At 40.1% G+C, this 19572-nt stretch overlaps 1 pseudogene; it reads right to left on the bottom strand.

Moving 5' to 3' along the window:
* Nucleotides 1-5500: 5500 nt before the first annotated feature.
* On the bottom strand, nt 5501-18198 carry LOC119766005 (annotated as a pseudogene).
* Between the last annotated feature and the right edge of the window lie 1374 nt (nt 18199-19572).

Raw genomic sequence — 19572 nt, 5'->3', positions numbered from 1 at the left:
TCGCGGCTTTAATGTGGCCCACAAAAAGGCAATCTTCCTTCAGCCAGGCCAGCGCAAAAGTCCACTTCCACTTGGCTGGGTCGCGGTCCTTATTCTTCTTCTTGCCCTACTAGTACTCTAGATTACGTCATCGACGCGGCGTTGTCTTGTTATTATTCCACGCGGCGGCCATTGTTGGGTAACAACGGGAAAAAACGCGAGAAAAAAAATCGCGGTGGCAATTGTAGTAGTGAAAATGAGGGAACAATAAAAAAAACGAAGCAGAAGAAGAACCACCACCGGTGAACTGACCTCTTGCCGTGGCCACGCGCCGGTTCCGGAGAGTGGCCGATCGATGCGTCGGACGGTTTGGAGAGAGGAGGTGGAGTTTTTCACAGTTTTTCCAGCAACTGCCTCGGAAGATGGTGATGACGGAGAAAAAGAAGAAAACACCGGGAATGCAACGAAGCGCAGACAGTGCCGACCGCCGCCAACCGAAGAATGGACCAGCCAGCCGGACGAACGGACAGCCAAGCGGAAGGTCAACCTGCCGTGGTGAAGGAACGAGCAGGGAAAAAAGATTTCACTTAATTTGTGGATTGAATATTAAATTAAATTGGACTTTCGGTTTCGTTTGGACACTGCGGCGAGGAAGGCAGCAACTGTGGACTGACTTACTTTAATAAAACATGTTAATTTGAGTATTTCAAGAAAAGCTAAATGATTTACAAACCATGTTTAAACAAAGATGACAAGAATCGCAATCCCAACTATTTCGATTAAAACTAACCTCCACTAACGTTTTTTTCTATTTCTTCAAGCCGTTTTAAGGATTTTTTATCTCGTTTCATTGGTTTTATTGTTTAATTGTCAATTTATACCCATTTATGATACCTCAAAATTTAAAAAAAAATATGGAAACAAACATGTAATAAAATAATAACCTTTAAAAATGTGTAGATTTTCGCTTTACCAGATAATAATGATTTAAAAATTAGTTTCTATGAAAGAGCAATTCCAGCTCAAATCAGGAATTTTTCTGGTACTTTTGTACCCGACCCTCTCCGATTTCAATGAAACTTTTTAGACATGTTATCCTAGGCCTATATAAGCCATTTTCGTGTATATGGAGCCAATAGTACTCGAAAATAACATTTGAGAAGGGCGTAAGGTATTTAATTTATTTTGTATTTTGCAATTTAAAAATTACTGTATCTCGAAGCCGTTGCGTCGTATAAAAGAGTGGTCAAAGACAAGCTTGTAGGAAATTGGACGGGCTTTTTGAAAAAAATACACAGAAACAAAAATACACGCCACTTCTATGAGATTTTTCGATTTTAAAGTCTAAAACTTAATTTTAAAGGTGTTGTCACGATTTTTTTTCGTTCAAAATTTTTGATTAAATATCCTAAGATGTTACCAAAAGACTGACGAAAAATGCAGGATGGTATGTCCCTCCTAAAAAAATACAAGAATCATTTACTAAAACTGTATTTTTGAAAAGTGGTCTAAACGTCAAAATTTTCAAAAACCCATAGTGGGAATCGATTTCCCAGACAATTTTACATAAAAGTCTCCATATTGACCATTGTCCTATGTCCAATCCTTGGAAAGATACAGCGGGTTTAAAAATAAAAATGATGAAAAAATGGGTTTTTTGATGGTTTTTGGCAATTTCTATATGACAGACTTGGATGTAAGGGCTTACAGATATAAGCTAAATTACATTGTTAATAACTGAAAAGGGAATATTTTTTCCAGTGTGGTAGAAACCTGGATAGTAAATTAGCTTACGTAAATATCAAAACGAGTCAAATCAAAAAGCTGTCACAGGCAAACTAATGGGAAGTTGGACGAGCTTTCCGGTAAAAATATTTACGAGACTGAAAAACCAAGTCTGTCATATAGAAATTGCCAAAAACCATCAAAAAAACAATTTTTTCATCATTTTTATTTTTAAAACCGCTGTATCTTCCCAAGGATTGGACATAGGACAATGGTCAATATGGAGACTTTTATGTAAAATTGTCTGGGAAATCGATTCCCACTATGGGTTTTTGAAAATTTTGACGTTTAGACCACTTTTCAAAAAAACAGTTTTAGTAAATGATTTTTGTATTTTTTTAGGAGGGACATACCATCCTGCATTTTTCGTCAATCTTTTGGTAACATCTCAGGATATTTAATCAAAAATTTTGAACGAAAAAAAATCGTGACAACACCTTTAAAATTAAGTTTTAGACTTTAAAATCGAAAAATCTCATAGAAGTGGCGTGTATTTTTGTTTCAGTGTATTTTTTTCAGAAAGTCCGTCCAATTTCCTACAAGTTTGTCTTTGACCACTTTTTTATACGACGCAACGGCTTCGAGATACAGTAATTTTTAAATTGCAAAATACAAAATAAATTAAATACCTTACGCCCTTCTCAAATGTTATTTTCGAGTACTATTGGCTCCATATACTCGAAAATGGCTTATATAGGCCTAGGATAACATGAGTTCCTTGCTCCCAGGGACCGGCATGTGGAGCAGGTTTTCGCCTATAGAGTTATCTAAGCCCGAGCTCACGCACACTAGCTCGTCATTTGTTTTGCTGGCGGGTACAAAATTTAACCTCAATCTTTTTCGTGTACGTACACGCAATACATGCGCACGTAGATAACTCTATTGGAAGGGAGGGAGAGTTTATATTTGATGAGATTTCACATTTTTTCTTCTCTCAAGTGTGATTGAGATGTGTGATTTTGAGGGATTGAATTGATATCAAATGGGGTTTTAACTGATATATTTGTCAAATACAGTCGGGGGTTGGCAGCACGGCCATCGGGTGCGGAAGCTGAAACGTCGCGGTCTTGAATAAAATACGTTTTTACGCCTGAAATCGGTAGTTTCGTGAAGAAAAAAGTGTACTTGGAAAGGAAATATTGGTTTCCCGTTAGTCAATAGTGAAGGATTGGCTTTTTCAGGCGAATTTGATAGAAAATCTTTAAATTTAGTTTCGGTCGCTTGACTACTTTTTCAATGCGTGCCTCGCGGACGAGTGTAATAGTATTGGTGAGGTGTTCGTCGTCGCCTAGGGTGGTGCCACGGTGTTTTGGACCGAGCAAAAGAGATTGTTTTGAGCTTTTTGTGGTTTTGTGAAATGTTCAGTGTAAGGAGCTTCAGGGTTTCCCATGTAAGAAACTCTGGCATCTAGCAGCCGGAGGAAATCTTCAGCAGAACAGGAGAGCCACCGAACATCTGACGAGCTCACGCACACATATGCAGTGCCAACGAGGCGGTGTCGACCGCGCTGTGATCAGTGTGTTGATCTTGAGCTGTCGCGCTTTTTGCTCTCTAATTGAGTGATTCGATAGAAACGTGCACGCATCCTGGTGGCGAGTAGAAGCACTACGCGACGATGTTCGGAATCACAGCGTGCTTGGAAATATTAATTTTTTTGCAGTTTTTGATTTTTATTTCATTCAAATATTTTTTAACATCGATGAGAGTTATTGTAAAGTGTGGCAATTGCAAAAACGAATCGAATGATGTATAAATCATAGGGGCTGAGTTGATTTTTCATGCTTTTTCCTCGAATTTACCAAAAAGCTCTTTTGAAAAATCGATTTAAATAAGATTTAATTGATTGATAATGCTCCTCATGTGTGTTTTATTGTTAAAACAAACTATTAGAGTCATATTACAGCATAATTACAATAACTTTCTAAAAAAATGACCAGTTATTAGATTTTTTCCAAAAAATCACCAAACAGCTTTTTTAAGATCAATATTTTGGTCAAACAGGAAGAAAAGTAATGTTCAAACACTTTTACATTACATTTGATTATTACTTTTAACTTTTGCAACATATAACTGAAGTTATCCAAAATATCGATCATCTTTTTAGAAAAATCATCTAAATAAAATACCAGTCAAAATTAATCGCTACAATTCACCACGCATTATGATCGTTAGCGAAATTGCCACACTTTGCACTGAAAATCAAGCAAAACATTGTAAAAGGTTCAAAGTCCATTTTCAAAACATTGAGAAAATTGAGGATGAAGTTTGGCGAACGTATTTTAAATCCTAATTCAAGAGAATAAAGATTATCTAAAAGATTATTCACTAAAATGATGGAAAACTATCACGACTACAATGTCTTGTACTTAGAATTATCAAAAAAAATCTTTTATTCGAGAAAATTGCTATAAAAGCAACATAGACCCTGACAAAAATATTTTGCACCGTGGAGAGAGAGTTGGCCCTTTGCATTTTTGGTCTTTTGAAAACAGTGGAAGTTTCACTTTCCATTTTGGCCCCTGGCCTAACACGATTTCAGATTGTTTTTGTTTATGCTTTGTTTTTTCAGCCCGTGGCAAAACAGGCCAAACCAAAACAAATTTCAGTCTCCTTTTTGGCCTTTTGCAGTAAACTTAATTTTTCAACGTTTTAAACAGTCTTTTGACTGATTTTTGTGTTGGATTTCACCTTAGATGGGTGAAATATTAGTGGTTCGCAACCGTCGGAACAACTGAAGGTAAGTCTTGTTGAATTTAATATCCTGCTGAATGCTGTTTTAACTTTGCTGAAAAATCGCGTTTCAGAAACAATCGAAATCTCGGTGGAGACCAAAACGACACCTGTAGCGAAGCAACGGTCCAGTTGGCTCAAGCTGGACGAACCAGTCAAGGTGAATTGTCCGACGAGTCCAGAAGAGGAAATAGAAAGTTTGGAATCAGCTCGGAACAACGTGCCGACATATGTTTGTGCCGTTTCAAAAAATGGTCAGAGTGTTACACGAGCCCGATCGTCATCAGCACTCGACATTTTGCCTGGTGGTTTTGGACATCATCGGCTGGGCTAAACTTTGCGGGGTTGGTTCACCTGATTTACATTGTTGCTGCCGGGTTAGCGGTAGACGTCCGCCGGTGAGTGCGGCCGCAGGTTTTCCTCCGTGCAATAGTTGAAGAAGCGGGGACATTATTGACCAGTGTACCTTCGGATCGGAAGTGCTCAATCAACGGGCGGATTGTAACCGAGATAGTTGAGACGGAACAGTACGGCACGAAATAGCATATCTGAGAATCGCACCTGAGCATTAAAGATGGTGATGGTTTGCCTAATAAATTAATTAACATTTTTATCAATATTTGGAATATACCAGAAATACTGAAATAATTTTTATTTAGAGAAAATCTTTGTTAGTGGAAGAGTTAATTCATCATTTGGGAACGGGTCTTTGCAAGAAGCAGGAACCGGCCGTGGACTCAAGTGAACCAGAAGTGGATCTAGTTCCGTTATAAATGGATTTTGCTGAGTGCTTGAAATATTTAGACAAGCTCGTCGTTTCGTGGGTGATGGTCACGTTTGAGTTGAAGTTTAGAGATGTCTTACGGAACAACGACGGGTAGCATTCGTCAGTTATGCGGCCGGATAGCAAGCAGGAATGTCTGCTTAAGGTTTTCGACCTGGACAGCCGTAAACCGGGACAGTAAATCGGAGATTCCTAGCTTTTTCTAAATAAAAAAACAAACAGTTATTGTTACTGCTATATAAACAGCTTTATTTAGGACCGCATTTGATCAATAATCAACTATCCTACTACCAACACTCTTCCAACGGATCTAGGTCTGCCTCGAAATGGTCATTAATTGCCGCTTCCGTCCGCTGCTTGTTCCGCTCACTCACGTATTTGAGCAAGCTCATCAAAACGGCAAGCTTTTCCTGAGAAAGTTCAATCGGCTGATCTTTGACCGTTGCCATTTCCGGCAATTCTGGCCGGCGCGCTTCGTCCACGATTTCACCCGCCGAGTCGGAGCGCTCTACTCGCCGAATCTAGGGCGAACTTGCGCCACGAAAGGCGCTTGCGCAGTGCGTGGCACCGTTCGATTCACCCCTTGCGTACGATCTTACCGTAGCCGTAGACCTGGACGTTCGATTCACCCCTTGCGTACGATCTTACCGTAGCCGTAGACCTGGTTGTACTTGGGGGTATTTTTGAAGACGCAAATCAAATTCGTAGGTACAGCTTGAATCCCAATCGGACTTGTACTTGGCTCCCATGGCCAGCGCCTGATTCCGCAGGTTGGCCCGTTCCGGATTTTGAATCCCGCTAATCACGAGCACCACCTTTTCAAACAAATTGTTTAATGACTTGTACGTCACCGGCTTTCGCTTCCGCTCTTCATCTTCTTCCCGATCTTGATCCTTGTCCAACTTTGGCTTCTTGATGTCGGATGTTCTGTCCCGACGGGCAGAGTTCTTCTTCTCCGACGAAGTTTCCGGTTCGTCAAAGAAAATGTTCTTGAACTTGGTCGCCGACGTTGCTCGCGTTCCTCCATGGCGTCCTTTTCACGGTGCTTCCGGACACAATCTTCGGCCAGCTTGTGATCCAGCTTTTCGTTTGGCTTGTCGTACAGCAGGGCGTCCTGGTTTCGGTTCCGAGGCTTTTTCCTTCTCGCCATTGTCGTCAAAGAGTCGTGGCTTCGGCTTTGGCGTGATTTTGGTCATCATTTTGGCTGGTTGTGGAGAGGCCAACGTATTCCGGATGCCCGCCGGCGTCGACGCGTCCCGAATCGTGCCGCCATAGACGTCGCTGCCCTGGCCGGAGTCGTTGTGGGTTAACTCGCGACGAGTTGCGAGTCCGCACCGGATCGCGACGCTTTCCAGCGCGCAAATAACCCCGCCGAGCTTCCCTCGACCGAACCGGGAAATTCCTCCCGGAGCTTAAACATCCCAAGTTGAAGCATCTTCGGAGGCTCCTTCTTCTGAAACTTCTCCTGAATCTGCTTCTGAAACGCGGCCGGAACCAGCGGTTTGTCCTTCTTCTTGCCCCCAACCAAGTGCAGCATCACAAAAGCAACCCCGTACTGAACCCGACTATTGAACGGCTGCGTACAAATAACCTTCACTAAATTCCACCACTCCTTGGCCTCCGGCTTGACCAGTTCCTTCGCCGTGAAGTATCGCACCCGGCCGCTGTTGGTCAAGTTGCGGCTCTCGATCAGACGGTGGCTACAGAAGCGTCCAGCATCATTTGAGCTGCTTCTGGAAATAAAACATAAAATATCGGTTATCATTCCATTTTATGGTGATCGGTTTCTTTTGATTTTTGTAACAGACTAGACTGCTATCCGACAGAAACATACCTGTTGGTAATCTTACCTAGTAATAAATCAAAATTGCTAACAGGTTCGAATTTTTTTTGTACGTTTTACTTCAATTTTTTTCTACAAAAAAGGCAGCGAGCTAACAACACGAGGCAAAAAACTTTTTTGACAGCAGCCGTTTCATTTTCCATATAGGTCCTCAGAACACAAAGCCCTAACTCAGTTGACCTAATGATGATGTTTATTTACGTTTTCGGCCTCTTGTGGTGGAAGACTAACACGGAGTAATAAACAACAACAAACCAACAACGAATTTGGCCCTTATCAAAAAATTTAATATCATGCAAATTTTGTGAAGTTTTGAGGGATGTTGTATTTTTTATGTGTAAAGTAAGTTATTCTTATGTATTTCAAACAATAATCCGATTTGTTTACATTTTCGACTTAGGACCTTTTACAATGTTTTGCTTGAAATGTTTGATTTTTCATTATAAACGCAGTTTTTCCCTTAAAACTGCTCAAAATGTATGGGGGCTGTCATTCCGAACACCGCTGGAACAACAGCGAACCTAGCGGAAAAAATGTCGTCGAATTCTTCAATTCTGCTGCTGCTCGTCGTGTGTCGTCAACAGCCGTTGTCGAGGCTGTCCTGCTACAAAGCGCTTAGAGTGTGTTGGTGTATTCCGATGCATGCGAGAGTGGACGTGGATGAAAGTTGCAGCCGTGGCAACTGCACGCGGGCTGAAAATGCCCAGGGTTTGTTTTTTTTTGTATGAATGAGCGTGTATATGTGAATGAGTAAAGACAAGACTGCCAGTTTTCCAAATCAAATGATTGGTTACAGACTTTTAACATTTGCTACAGACTTTTTAAGATTCCATTATTGTAAATTCAACTGCATACTAATAATGATAAAAAAGGTAGTGTGTGAGGATGAGTGAATGCGTTTCTATTTACTTTTTCAGATGATTGCTTAGGTAAGTCAAACATTTTTTTCGTGATAGCATTCTAGTTTCATGTTGCCACATTCTGGCAATATTTACCAAAATCCCAGGGCAATGTCGTTTTTCGAATTTTATACACTTCTTAATTACTGAATGTTTTGGAATATCCTTCTGGAAATTTCTTAACGATTATGTTCTGATCAGTAGTGCGGTGCCTGTGTGGACGCGCAGTCCTGTTTTTTCGTGTTATTTTCCGTCTCTTTTATGTCGCTGTTCGAGTGCATGGGGTGATTGGTCATTATAAATAAATAATGGCATCAGTAGTGCGGTGCCTGTGTGGACGCGCAGTCCTGTTTTTTCGTGTTATTTTCCATCTCTTTTGTGTCGCTATTTGTGTACATGGGGTGATTGGATTTCTTCTGATTCGTGTTGTTTTCATCTCTTTTGTGTCGTTGTTTGTGTGCATGGGGTGATTGGTCTTCTTCTTCTTCTTCTTCTTATTTTTTCTTTATTTTTAGTTCGCGCGTTCGTTGGCCAATGAGTTTATTTTTGTTCTCTTTACATAGTTTTCGATAGAAACGATCCGAATTCTTTTTTTTTCGAGACAAGCAAGTCGTATTGCTGGATTAAGTCCTTTCTATATCATCGATGATCGGAAGGCACGCCGACGAATATGTTTTAAGGCTTATGATATAAAATCATTTTAATGAATAAAGCCCTTCTTACATCACCGTTGATCGGAAGGCACGCCGAAGAAGAATTTCTGGAGGATCGCGGTCGAATTAATACTATATTTAAAATTCTAGATAGCTATCTTTCGGATTCGATTGTGAGTAGCGGGACTTCGCGGTTACTATGCAACGTATTTTTTGGAGTCTTTTTATATTTTAAATTTATAAGTCCTTCTTTTATCATCGTTGATAGGAAGGCACGCCGCCGGTTAAGTCCGTTTAAGTTATTGTTTTAATTTCATTACAATCGGTTACGTGGTGTTCTGTTTTCTTTTCGTTTATATTCGTTGATCGTAATAATTTATTCCAACTGGTAGCTTTAGTATTAACTCATCTACTATTTTTGACATTTGCTCGCGTTATCTTAATTGTACCAACAGTAAAATATACTGATAAGTCCAGCCCATAGCACTACCGCTCGGTTGGCACGCGTTCGATTAAAACAAACTTTTTAAATAATCAATTATTTATCTTTCCGCAGCCGGCTGCCTAAGATTTAAAATTTCAACCGATAAACAAAATGCTCATGGTCACATCACTGCCACTCGTGAATCCTGACCTCATACCCATCTACTAACCCCTCAAAACTCATGTGATACTTTGTCGGAGAAGCAGTCGATTGGGCGGTCTCTATCACTCAAGTATCGGACTAACATTCCCATCCACTTCCCCGTGACCCTACCACTGGTCGTGGCCGGCGCCGGTATTGATCAGCATGATAGGGGCCTTTGAGAAGTTGCGAAGCGAGGAAAGATAGCACCCACTCATCTTCCACGGCTCGTGGATGTAACTTCTGGAGGTCCTGGTCAATAACGGAGTAGCAACTGCGGGTGGGCACCTATGCTTATGCTTATGCTTATGCTTATATAGGCCTAGGATAACATGTCTAAAAAGTTTCATTGAAATCGGAGAGGGTCGGGTACAAAAGTACCAGGAAAATTCCTGATTTGAGCTGGAATTGCAAGAAAATGTTTATTTTGAACTCCAAAGTGGCTGCGATAATAATTGTACTGCCCCTGTCCACATAAATGTTCCTTATCTATTTTCATCATTTTTTAGTTATTCATACAGTTTGGTCAAAATCGTATCTCTTTCCGAAAAACTAAAAATATCTGGTACTTTGCCTAGAAATCTGGAGGAAATCCATATTTTTTTCAAAAACTCAACACGTAGCCACACAGAAAAAAATAATGTAAATTTGGAAGCTGTAATTTTGGAAGGTTGAATATTACCTCTTTTATGATGTAATTTTACCTCAATTTAGACTGAAAAAGTGACATTACACCAGAAAAGTGGTAAAATTACACATTTCCAGAGGTAAAATTACACCTTTTTTCTGACATAAAAGATGTACCCCTTCCCACATGTAATATTACCATGATTTTTTTTCTGTGCATAGATGTGAGATAAATATTAAAATCAGAATCAAATTTCACCAACTCTTCAGTCACTTTTATTTTTAAGCTTTAGCCAAATGAAATATCCTCTCTTTAGATTTTTACTCTTAATTAAAACTAGGTCTAACTGTCTAACTAACTATTCCCAAATACTAGATTCGTGTAAATCTCCAATAAATTTGCGCAACACCACAAAAAGCTTCAATTTCTCAAACGGAGATGTTTTCCCAGTTTTGTGCTTATTTAGTTTTCCACGCCTCGAAACACAGAAAAACGGCTTCCCAGAAGTAAAAAAGTTGAATTAAAACGAAAGACAGCCGGCGCGTACCAGCCATAAGTACCAAGAAGAATAAGAAATTTAATTCTTCTGACAGGAAAATCGATAATTTTTTCATCTTCCCGCAACTTTTCACAACAATTTTTCCTCTGCGTCTCGCGTCTTCTTCCTGTTCTTCTTAATTTGGCTGGGCTGGGGCTTGGCCTTCGCCAGGAAGTAAAGTAGCTTAATGGCCGTAAACGGTCCAGTGATTATGGGAATGAGGCCATCCGCGGGAAGAAGAAGGGTCCTTGGGACGGGGTAGTCGCGTCTTGGGCGGATGTCCTTCTCTTCGGTGTGTCCCGTGGCCATGGCGTCATTGTCGCGGGCGCAGCAAAAATGTCGGTCGAACCGGTGCAAAAATCTTTTCGAAGAAGCGAAAAAAAAGCAGGTTGGAGGTGTGTCGGACTGTCCGGCAGCCCGGTTGCAGCAGAAGTCCTGTCCCCATCGTCGACTTACGTTGGACTCATGGAAATGAGAAAAAATGCAGACATGGGCAGATTCATTTAAAAGAGGGAAAATTTGTACCCTGTTAGTGTTGGTGCGAATGCTGCTGATGATGCAATAATTACTTACTTTCAATCGATTTTCTCCTGCAGTTGATGGTGGGAGGTAAGGTTTTCTTTCTTGTATATATCTTGATGCGTTTTCTTTTTCACTGAAAATTACGGTTACTTAAGTAAACTTAAATATACTTAAACTGGTAACGCTCCCGCCTAGTAAGCGGTAGATCGGGGTTCAAATCCCGGCTCGGACCAACACAACTGGTGATCGTTTCTCTTCTGGATTCGATTGATTAGTAAAAGGAAGGTAGTGTATCGTCACAAACTGGACCTTATCACGACACCTTAGGAAGGCGACCTATGGAATGTTAACATTAACCTTAAAATGTTAACATTAAGTTGAGAATGAAACTGCCACTGAATCCGCTTTGTAAATGCCGGCCCCGATACTCTTCAAGGGTGTTTCCCTCAGGAACTGGGAAAGATTCACTTTACTTAAAACATATTCGACGGCGTGCTTTCCGATGATCGATGATATAGAAAGGACTTAATCCAGCAATACGACTTGCTAGTCTAAAAAAAATAGGTACGTTTTTAAATATAGAACATAAAAAAATCATCGGTCAACGAACGCGCGTGAAAAAAACAATGAAAAAAAGAAGAAGGCAAAAAACCTCAAAAAAAGGTCAAGTTGGCCGTTCATCGGATACCCGGGAACCGGTTCCAGGTTACCCGGAAGTGGCCACTAACACTCCAGAGTGGTTCTGGCAGTCGTGTATTGTGTTTTTAGTAAGTTTTATGGATCCCGCCCGTGTGGATCAATCGGACCGCGCACTCGACTCACAATCCAGAGGTCGCCGGTTCGAATCCCGCGGCGGGCGCTCTATAATTCTTTGTGTAAAATGGGTATTCGGCGCCGTCGCCCAGGGAGCCCCAGGGAGCCCAGGGCGGCGAAGTCCTTGTAGATAAAAGGAAGACACTAGTGGTTGGTACTAGCAATGGTGGCCGACAGCCAGGCTTGCCACAAATACAGATTTTTCAGCACAGGCCCGAAACACAAACGAATTTTTTTTAACAGTTAAAATAAATTTGAGCAGTTTTTGTTAAACTGGCCAAAAAGATAAACATTGTTAGCATCTTTTGGCATGTTCAGTTTTTGGTAAGAATATTATTATTTAAAGTTATACTCGATTGAGTGTTTGGTATGTGCCAAAAAAATCTGTATTTGTGGCAAGCCTGCCGACAGCTATAAAGTCAACTTCGTTTTTATGGATCAATTTCAACTATCATGAGAGTATTGGTATCACATATATGTGAAAAACAGTAAAGGTAAGAACAAGATTGTCCGTCAGGCCTGGACGCAAACGCAAAATTTTGCGCCTGTCATCATAGCCTGCCTGTCATCGACCATTGAACAAAGCAACCCCTGCAGATTGTTCGACTGACAGCTGATGGAAAAATCGAACTGGCACAGCGTTCTGCGTTCACCACTGCGTCGAACGGACAATCTTGTTCTTAGCTTAAAACATGAACTTTTCGGATGTTCCGGATTTCCGGAACCGGTAAGTCACTTGGCCCTGATATTAATATTTGTGGTCAAAGTACAGGTAAATACCTGTCGAATGCCACCCGGAGCATCCTGATTGGTTGAAATTTGCCGGAGATACAGGTCGTCAAAGTTGGGGTCTCAAAACGGTCCTTTTTTGGTTGTAGCCGATTCCCGGTGGCCACAGTGACCAAATCCGGTTTCCCAGGTCAGTTTCGGAAAGGGGACGTCCTAAGATTTCATTTGTGACCAAAATAACCAGAATAGGTCAAAAACTGGATTTTTGACGTTTTTTTTTAAGTTTGGGGTCCCCAATACCTTTAAAGTAACTTTTTTTATGGACGCTCCCCTAGGGGTCGTCTGAGATTTATTTGTTTTGTGGAATGTGTATTTATACTATAAATTTAATGTCCGAAAAATTCAAGGCTCTAGCATGTATATAGCAAAAGTTATGGCAAATTTAAATTTCAAAAAGGCCAAAAAGGACCAATACCGTAGGAAGGTTAAATATAATGACCAATTACCCCGATCTCACGCACACTAGCACGCCATTTGTTTTGCTGGCCGGCAGGGAAGGGAAATAAGTACCTGCACTTGTAGTAAGGTAACTACGATAAGCACCGAACTTTAAAATATTTGGGTGCGGTGCTGGTGCATATTTTTCAAACAAGGTAACTATGACTTGTCTTTCTTTGTTACCACAGACAAAATAACTGTTGTCAACATTGTCAATTAAAACTTCGTTTTTGGTCAGTTCCTAGCAGATTCTGTACTTCTTGAGGAGCAATGGCATGTTACAATGTGGCCAAAATTAGACATCTGTGACCAAATTTTGAGTGTATATCGTGAGAAGACGGCTTCGAGTCCTATTTTTGAGCAGACTTCAGAATTGGTAAAACAATCACTGTCTTCAAGCGACTTTATTTGAACTTTTACCCGGAATAGGGTCAATTGGCGTGGAGGCACCAAACCTTCATAAAGATGAGGCAGAAGAGTGTGAAAATGAACCATGAGTAATACAGAATGTTCATGGTGCAGCTGTTTAGACCTAGTAAAAAGCCACTTTGAACGCAGGCCAAAATCCCCTTATGCCCCTCGATCTCTATGAGAAACGTTTAAAAAATGTCATCCGTCAATTCTCGCAAGGTCAAATCCGTACTGAGGGAAATGCTAAAAATAACAGCTACAGCAATTATCTCCAAATATACATACAAATTTTATCATCCTAAAACCTAAATAAAAAAAACGTTGCAAAAATAAGCACCTTCAAGCTGGGGTGCTTATTATAAGCACCCAAAATAATGGGTTCTGGTGACAACTAAAGCACTGCACCTTTGATATTTCGCAAAACATGGTGCCTATGTTCGTTCTCTGCTGGCCGGTACAAAATTTAACCTCAATATTTTTCGTGTACGTACACGCAATACATGCGCACGTAGATAACTCTATGCACTCAAACAGCGACACAAAAGAGACGGAAAATAACACGAAAAACCAGGACTGCGCGTTCCCACAGGCACCGCACTACTCAGGGACGAGCAGAAACGCTTTTCGGTTGCAAATTTGATTTTAAGTAAAACTAATTAATTTTTTTTTCGTTGTCTTATTTTTGATTGTAGGCCTTAAGGATTTAGAATGTTTAAATCCAGGATTGCTGTAAATATGGCGGTGAACCTCGAATTTGATGTTAAAAATAAGAAAATGAAGAAAAAACAAAGTCAAACTAAAAAGCTACGAACTGTCACTTTTTACACAGCGCTCACGCAAGCTATCAAAACCTACGTATGGTAGTGTGTGTGAGCACTGTGTAAAAGGGGTGTTAATCTAAAAAGTAACCCGTACAATTGACAACAGCTAGTGTCAAACCATCGGGATTTGAGTGTAGTTGAAAAACTGATAAAGCTAAATGGCTTCATTTGACACTTTGGACAAATTTTCCTCCAAATAAAAAAACATACAAAATTTGCAATCGTAAAAAATGCGAAAAACAGGAGAATTACTATTTTTGTAAAGTTATCTAACAAATCAGTTTAACAACTTTACAATTTTTTGCTAGACACCAAGTCGAACAGTTATTTCCACTCAGATTTTTGTTACAACTTTTTCTAGGCTTTACTTGGACTTGTTCAACACAAATAAAAATAACTCTGGAAATTTCTCATTCGTTATGCGAATTCTTGAAAACTTTCACAGTTATAATTCTATATTCTCTCCTTTCTATTCCAACAGTTATCAACTTTCCTTTGTCCTTAGCCAAGTCCAGCATCTTTTGAAAAGCGGGGGGAATCACCTCACATTTTTCCACCTTGTTCTGCCAAGTCTGTGCGTAATGTTCGTGTGTTTGTGTGCCCGCGAAAAGCTGTATAAAATTATCATAATTTCACATAATTATTACATCACACCACCACCGGTCCTTCGTCGTCTCCCTTTCTTTTGTGCGTGTATTTTGGTCCTAGTCCGGTGGGAAAACAAACCAGAGGAAAGTGTGGATGCACAGAGGGGAAAATGGGAAGGGGCGGAGGGAAATCTTCCCTAAATTAATTATGAAAATGGAAAGACGAACTCGGTTTACGTTTGCTGCGAGTTGATGTTACACCGGCCAGCAGCTTTTGTTTTCCGCGTTCTTTTGTTTTTCCGGACAACCTGGCTGCCTCAATGGAACTTGTGTAAGCAACGATGCTTGTGTTTCTTTTTCCGTTGGGAATTGCGGGGTTTGAAAACTGGTCCACATCTGATTAAGTCGGAGTTGGCTAAATTTCAAGTATTTAAGATTGATAATGCTTGAATCGAAAAATATTTCAAAAAGTTTAAGTTTAAATACTTCTTTTTGTATTATTAACTACAAATATTTTAAAATGTATGCGATTTTACAAAAAAAAAATCAGATTAAGATTGCTAAATCTTATTTCAAAATAATTTAAACCGATGACACTTTGAAGACAAACTGGATGAGAATCAACCGCCACCCAATTTCGTCTGTTCATGTGATGATAAGAAAATGAAAATCCCACCCCATCAGCAAAGCAAAAGCCCCCTCTGCATATCACACCATCCCAATGGTCCATTTTTTCATTCGCGAGAATATATGGAAATGAAAAAAAGCACATTTCTCTCGACGGCGCGCTGTCCATTTCTCGGCGCTGTCGCACGCAAATCGAAAAAAAAAACATCCAAGAATATAAAATACAACAATAATTTTCATTTTCTTGCACTCGAATAAAAATAATAATGAACGCCAATGCCGTGGAGAGTTCAAGCGTTCATGCGACGACGAAGATGATTACACTTTGGCACATTTCAAGTCTGAATTCATGGGAACGGAGGAATTGTCCTTTCTTTGAAAAAATAAATCATCAGTCTTTCCCTCTAGATTGTGGGTGAGATTTTTAAATTATTGTGAGATCTTCTCTTTAGAAATATAATACTTTTATGTCTCAAATCAAACAATTTGACCAAACTTCTCAAACTTTTATATTTTTTTTGCTTTTTGTCAGTTCTTCAATGTTATAAAATGAGCGCTTAAAAACATTGTCAGTTGAAAAATGCCAAATAAAATGGTTGTTCTCAGTGTTGCGAATGAATGAGCATGAGCATGAGCATGAGCATGGTTGACTGCCAATGAGCTGCTACTCCGTTATTGACGGATCAGTTGAAGTTAAACAATGAATCAAAAATGATCAGTGGGAGCCAACCATCCGTTCACTGTTTAACCTCTGAAGATCCCTACTTTGTTAGTCAATACCGGCGCCCTCCCAAGAAGCCTGCAGTTCAACGAAAGGGAGGAATGTTAGTCCGATAGTTGAAGTTGCAGACTCATCAAGCACATAGTTTTTCGCTATATACTTGTTGATACCGCTTGAGACCGTTGAATCCACAGCATCTCCTTCAAGCATCACGTGATTTTTTTTTTTTGTTAGTAGGATAAGGTATTGGCTTTTCGATGCCTCCCGAGCTACGACACTATGGCTTTAATAACAGTCCCGTCGGCGAGCCTTCCGAGCAACGATGCTATGGGAAGGTCTTTCTGGTTAACACACAAAATCACACAGTTATTTTGCTCCACTATTAACTCGACGATCCAAATTGTCAGTGCGTCTTTCGTTCATTATATAGAAATAGCTTTTTCACCGCAAAAAAATAAAACCTTATTCGAAAAATTTAAACACAGTCCACCCGACGCCGTGCCTTCCGATCAACGATGATATAGGAAGGGCTTTGAAAATCACAAAACATCACTTTTCACTCTGAAAATTTTTTTACGACCACGTGCCCCCTTTGCCAATTATGCACTGATGACGCTGCATTTTCAGAGGGTAATCTTCTCCTCACAGCACACAATTCCCGACAAAAAAGCGAAACAAAAGGCACACACAAAAAAAAATCACTTTTCACTCCGAATTTTTTTTTACGACCACGCGCTCCCTTTGCCAATTATGCACTCACTCGAACAGCGACACAAAAGAGACGGAAAATAACACGAAAAAACAGGACTGCGCGTCCACACAGGCACCGCACTACTCTGTTCTCAGTGTTGCGAATGAATGATAAAAAAAACTATCATTTGATGATTACTGCGCCAAAATATCAGAATGCGAGTTATCTTCTTTTATCTTGTGATTTCAGGCAAGAGCATTCTCTTTCTATCACCTCAAGCACACTCGCCGAAGATTCTTTTGATCGCTCAGAAAACCGCAAAGAAAGAACGCTAGTGGAGAATTGGAAACCTGTTTTGTGGTGGCTACGCTCTTTTGAGGGGGATTGCTTGTGAATGCGGGAATGAGAGAGATAAAGACAACGTCACACGGGATTGTGTAATCATGCGATAGAGACTGGCAATTCTTAGTACTGAGAATCCCGCGACGGAAAAAGGGCAGAGAAAGTCGGCAGATGAAATTTCGGGCATGATGATTGAAGTCGCTGAGAACTGAAAGTTTGATATTTTTACAACACTGGTTGTTCCTTTTTTATCTTTGACGAAACGTTTGTAGACTTTTCTGCTCTGTTCTATAAAAATAATTTTATTTTTTAGAATGAAAAGAATCATACTTCAAGTACCGTAAACCAAGGTGACTTTGATAGGATTTCAAATTATTTTTGGAATATTTTCCAACTGGTAAGGTTTTTCTTAAAATTATTTCTTTTAAAACATGTGCTGGGGTAGGTCACACTAGAGATCCTAAATAGGGAGACTGGTCGAAGTGAATTTGACGTACCCAAACAGACACGAGTTTGACGTATCCAAACGAACATTTGCCATTACGCTAAGCAAAACTTATCAGTGTTGCCAAGCTCAAAACATACGTTGCCAGATCGATTTAGCCAGCTTAGACCAGTCTCCCTATTTAGGGTCTCTAGGTCACACAAGGTTCATGCAATATTTTGAAAAAAAAAATGTTTTTTCAATAGTGTTTAAACAAATAATTGCGTTGAAAATGCTTATTTTGAATCCCGGGTTGATTTTGATAGTCATAATTTTTCTTGTTAAAATTATTGGAGAAAGACGTCAAATTTTTTCGCTGCTGCTTTTTCTATGAATATTCGTTCCAAAAAATTAAAAGTGGTTCCGGAACTAATCAGTGCAGTGGTCAATGGTGTTGTTCGTGATGGAATTGCTCAAGTAGTGGTTCCAGTCAACCGGACGAAGCAGTTCACGCCGCAAACGGCCAAGCTGTACCGATCGGCGTTCATGCTGCGACAAAAGATGCTGATTGCCATCCAGAACTTTGAAAACGCATGATCGAGCTGATCGGACCCAACTGGCAAGTCTTCTACAAGAAGTGCTAAAGTATCGTCAGGACTTCCTGGACCAGTTTATCAAAAATTGCATGCTGACCGATCCGGACCTGCTCAAGAACATCATCAACCTGTGCAACAGTTGGTGCTCCTTCCGGTTATCCCCACGGTCAGCTTTCCCCAGCAGCAGCAGGAGAAGCAAAACGTCGTTGGAAGCGATTCAAATCCTAAAACTGAGAATCTTTACATTGGAAGCCGGAAGTGAAGTTCGTGTTTCAAAATTTCTTGAAAAATGAAATGGACCAGGATCCGATTCCAAAATTTGGTGAGCCCGTTTTTTTTTTTCAAACCAAACACTTTATCACTTATTCTATCATACTCTCATAACAATCAAGACAAATACGCCAACCTTATTATATACGCGGTAGGGTGTTCCCTTGGTCGTTCGCTGTGAGTTGTGGATTGCCTGCTTCTCTAATGAAGGTTCGACTGGGGGGGCATGCTTATTAATTTCTCGTCGCTCCATACCCTCAGTGACGTGATGGGAGCAAGGGCGTCTATGCGAAGTGTCCCTACACCCGCTACAAATTTCCGGCGCTTGGGGAGGGAAACTGGAAACTATTTTGATTTATGCGCCGGTATTTGTAGCATTAAAATTCGTGCAAAAAAACTTATGCACGTGGGTGTACAGATTATGGAGTAAAAGATGATCGAATTGTTCACCTAGCGCTCACATGTGTTCCAGGACCAAGTTGCCTGCGGGTATGGGGATCATACATACATACATACATACATAATTTTTCTTGTTAAAATTAGATTTAAGGTATTCAAATTTTACATTGACATCAAATGTACTATCAATAAGGTTGCTGATACAGTTTTTGAAAAAAAAAATCAATGTGTATAGTTAGTTAACTATGTTTATAAAATTTTCAGCAAAATACACATAAATTTAAGATAAGAATGTTAGAAAATCAGAATTTTCCCAAAATTTGTTGAAACTGGTAAAGTTTTAAAACTATTGATTAATATTGCATTTTAACCTGATTTCGAAGCACGAATAAAAAGTTTTCACAGAAAAATCAAACCATCCACTTTAACGACCCCCCAGGTCTATTGTGGTCTCTATTGCTCGAACCTAGATGTCCGAAGGCTTGAATGGGGAGGGTACCCAAACCTCTTTCTACTCCAAGGAACCTTCCACCCCAAGGTTCGAACTGACGACCTTTGGATTGCGAGTCCAACCGCCGTCATTTTCTTTCCCATCCGATGGAAGGTTTTCACATTTTATATGAAATTTGGTCTACTGAAAATGCCTATAAATTTGAA

This window comes from Culex quinquefasciatus, chromosome 2 (assembly GCF_015732765.1).
Source record: "Culex quinquefasciatus strain JHB chromosome 2, VPISU_Cqui_1.0_pri_paternal, whole genome shotgun sequence".
In the NCBI taxonomy this organism is placed as follows: domain Eukaryota; kingdom Metazoa; phylum Arthropoda; class Insecta; order Diptera; family Culicidae; genus Culex; species Culex quinquefasciatus.
This window is presented reverse-complemented; position numbering and strand designations above follow the sequence as displayed.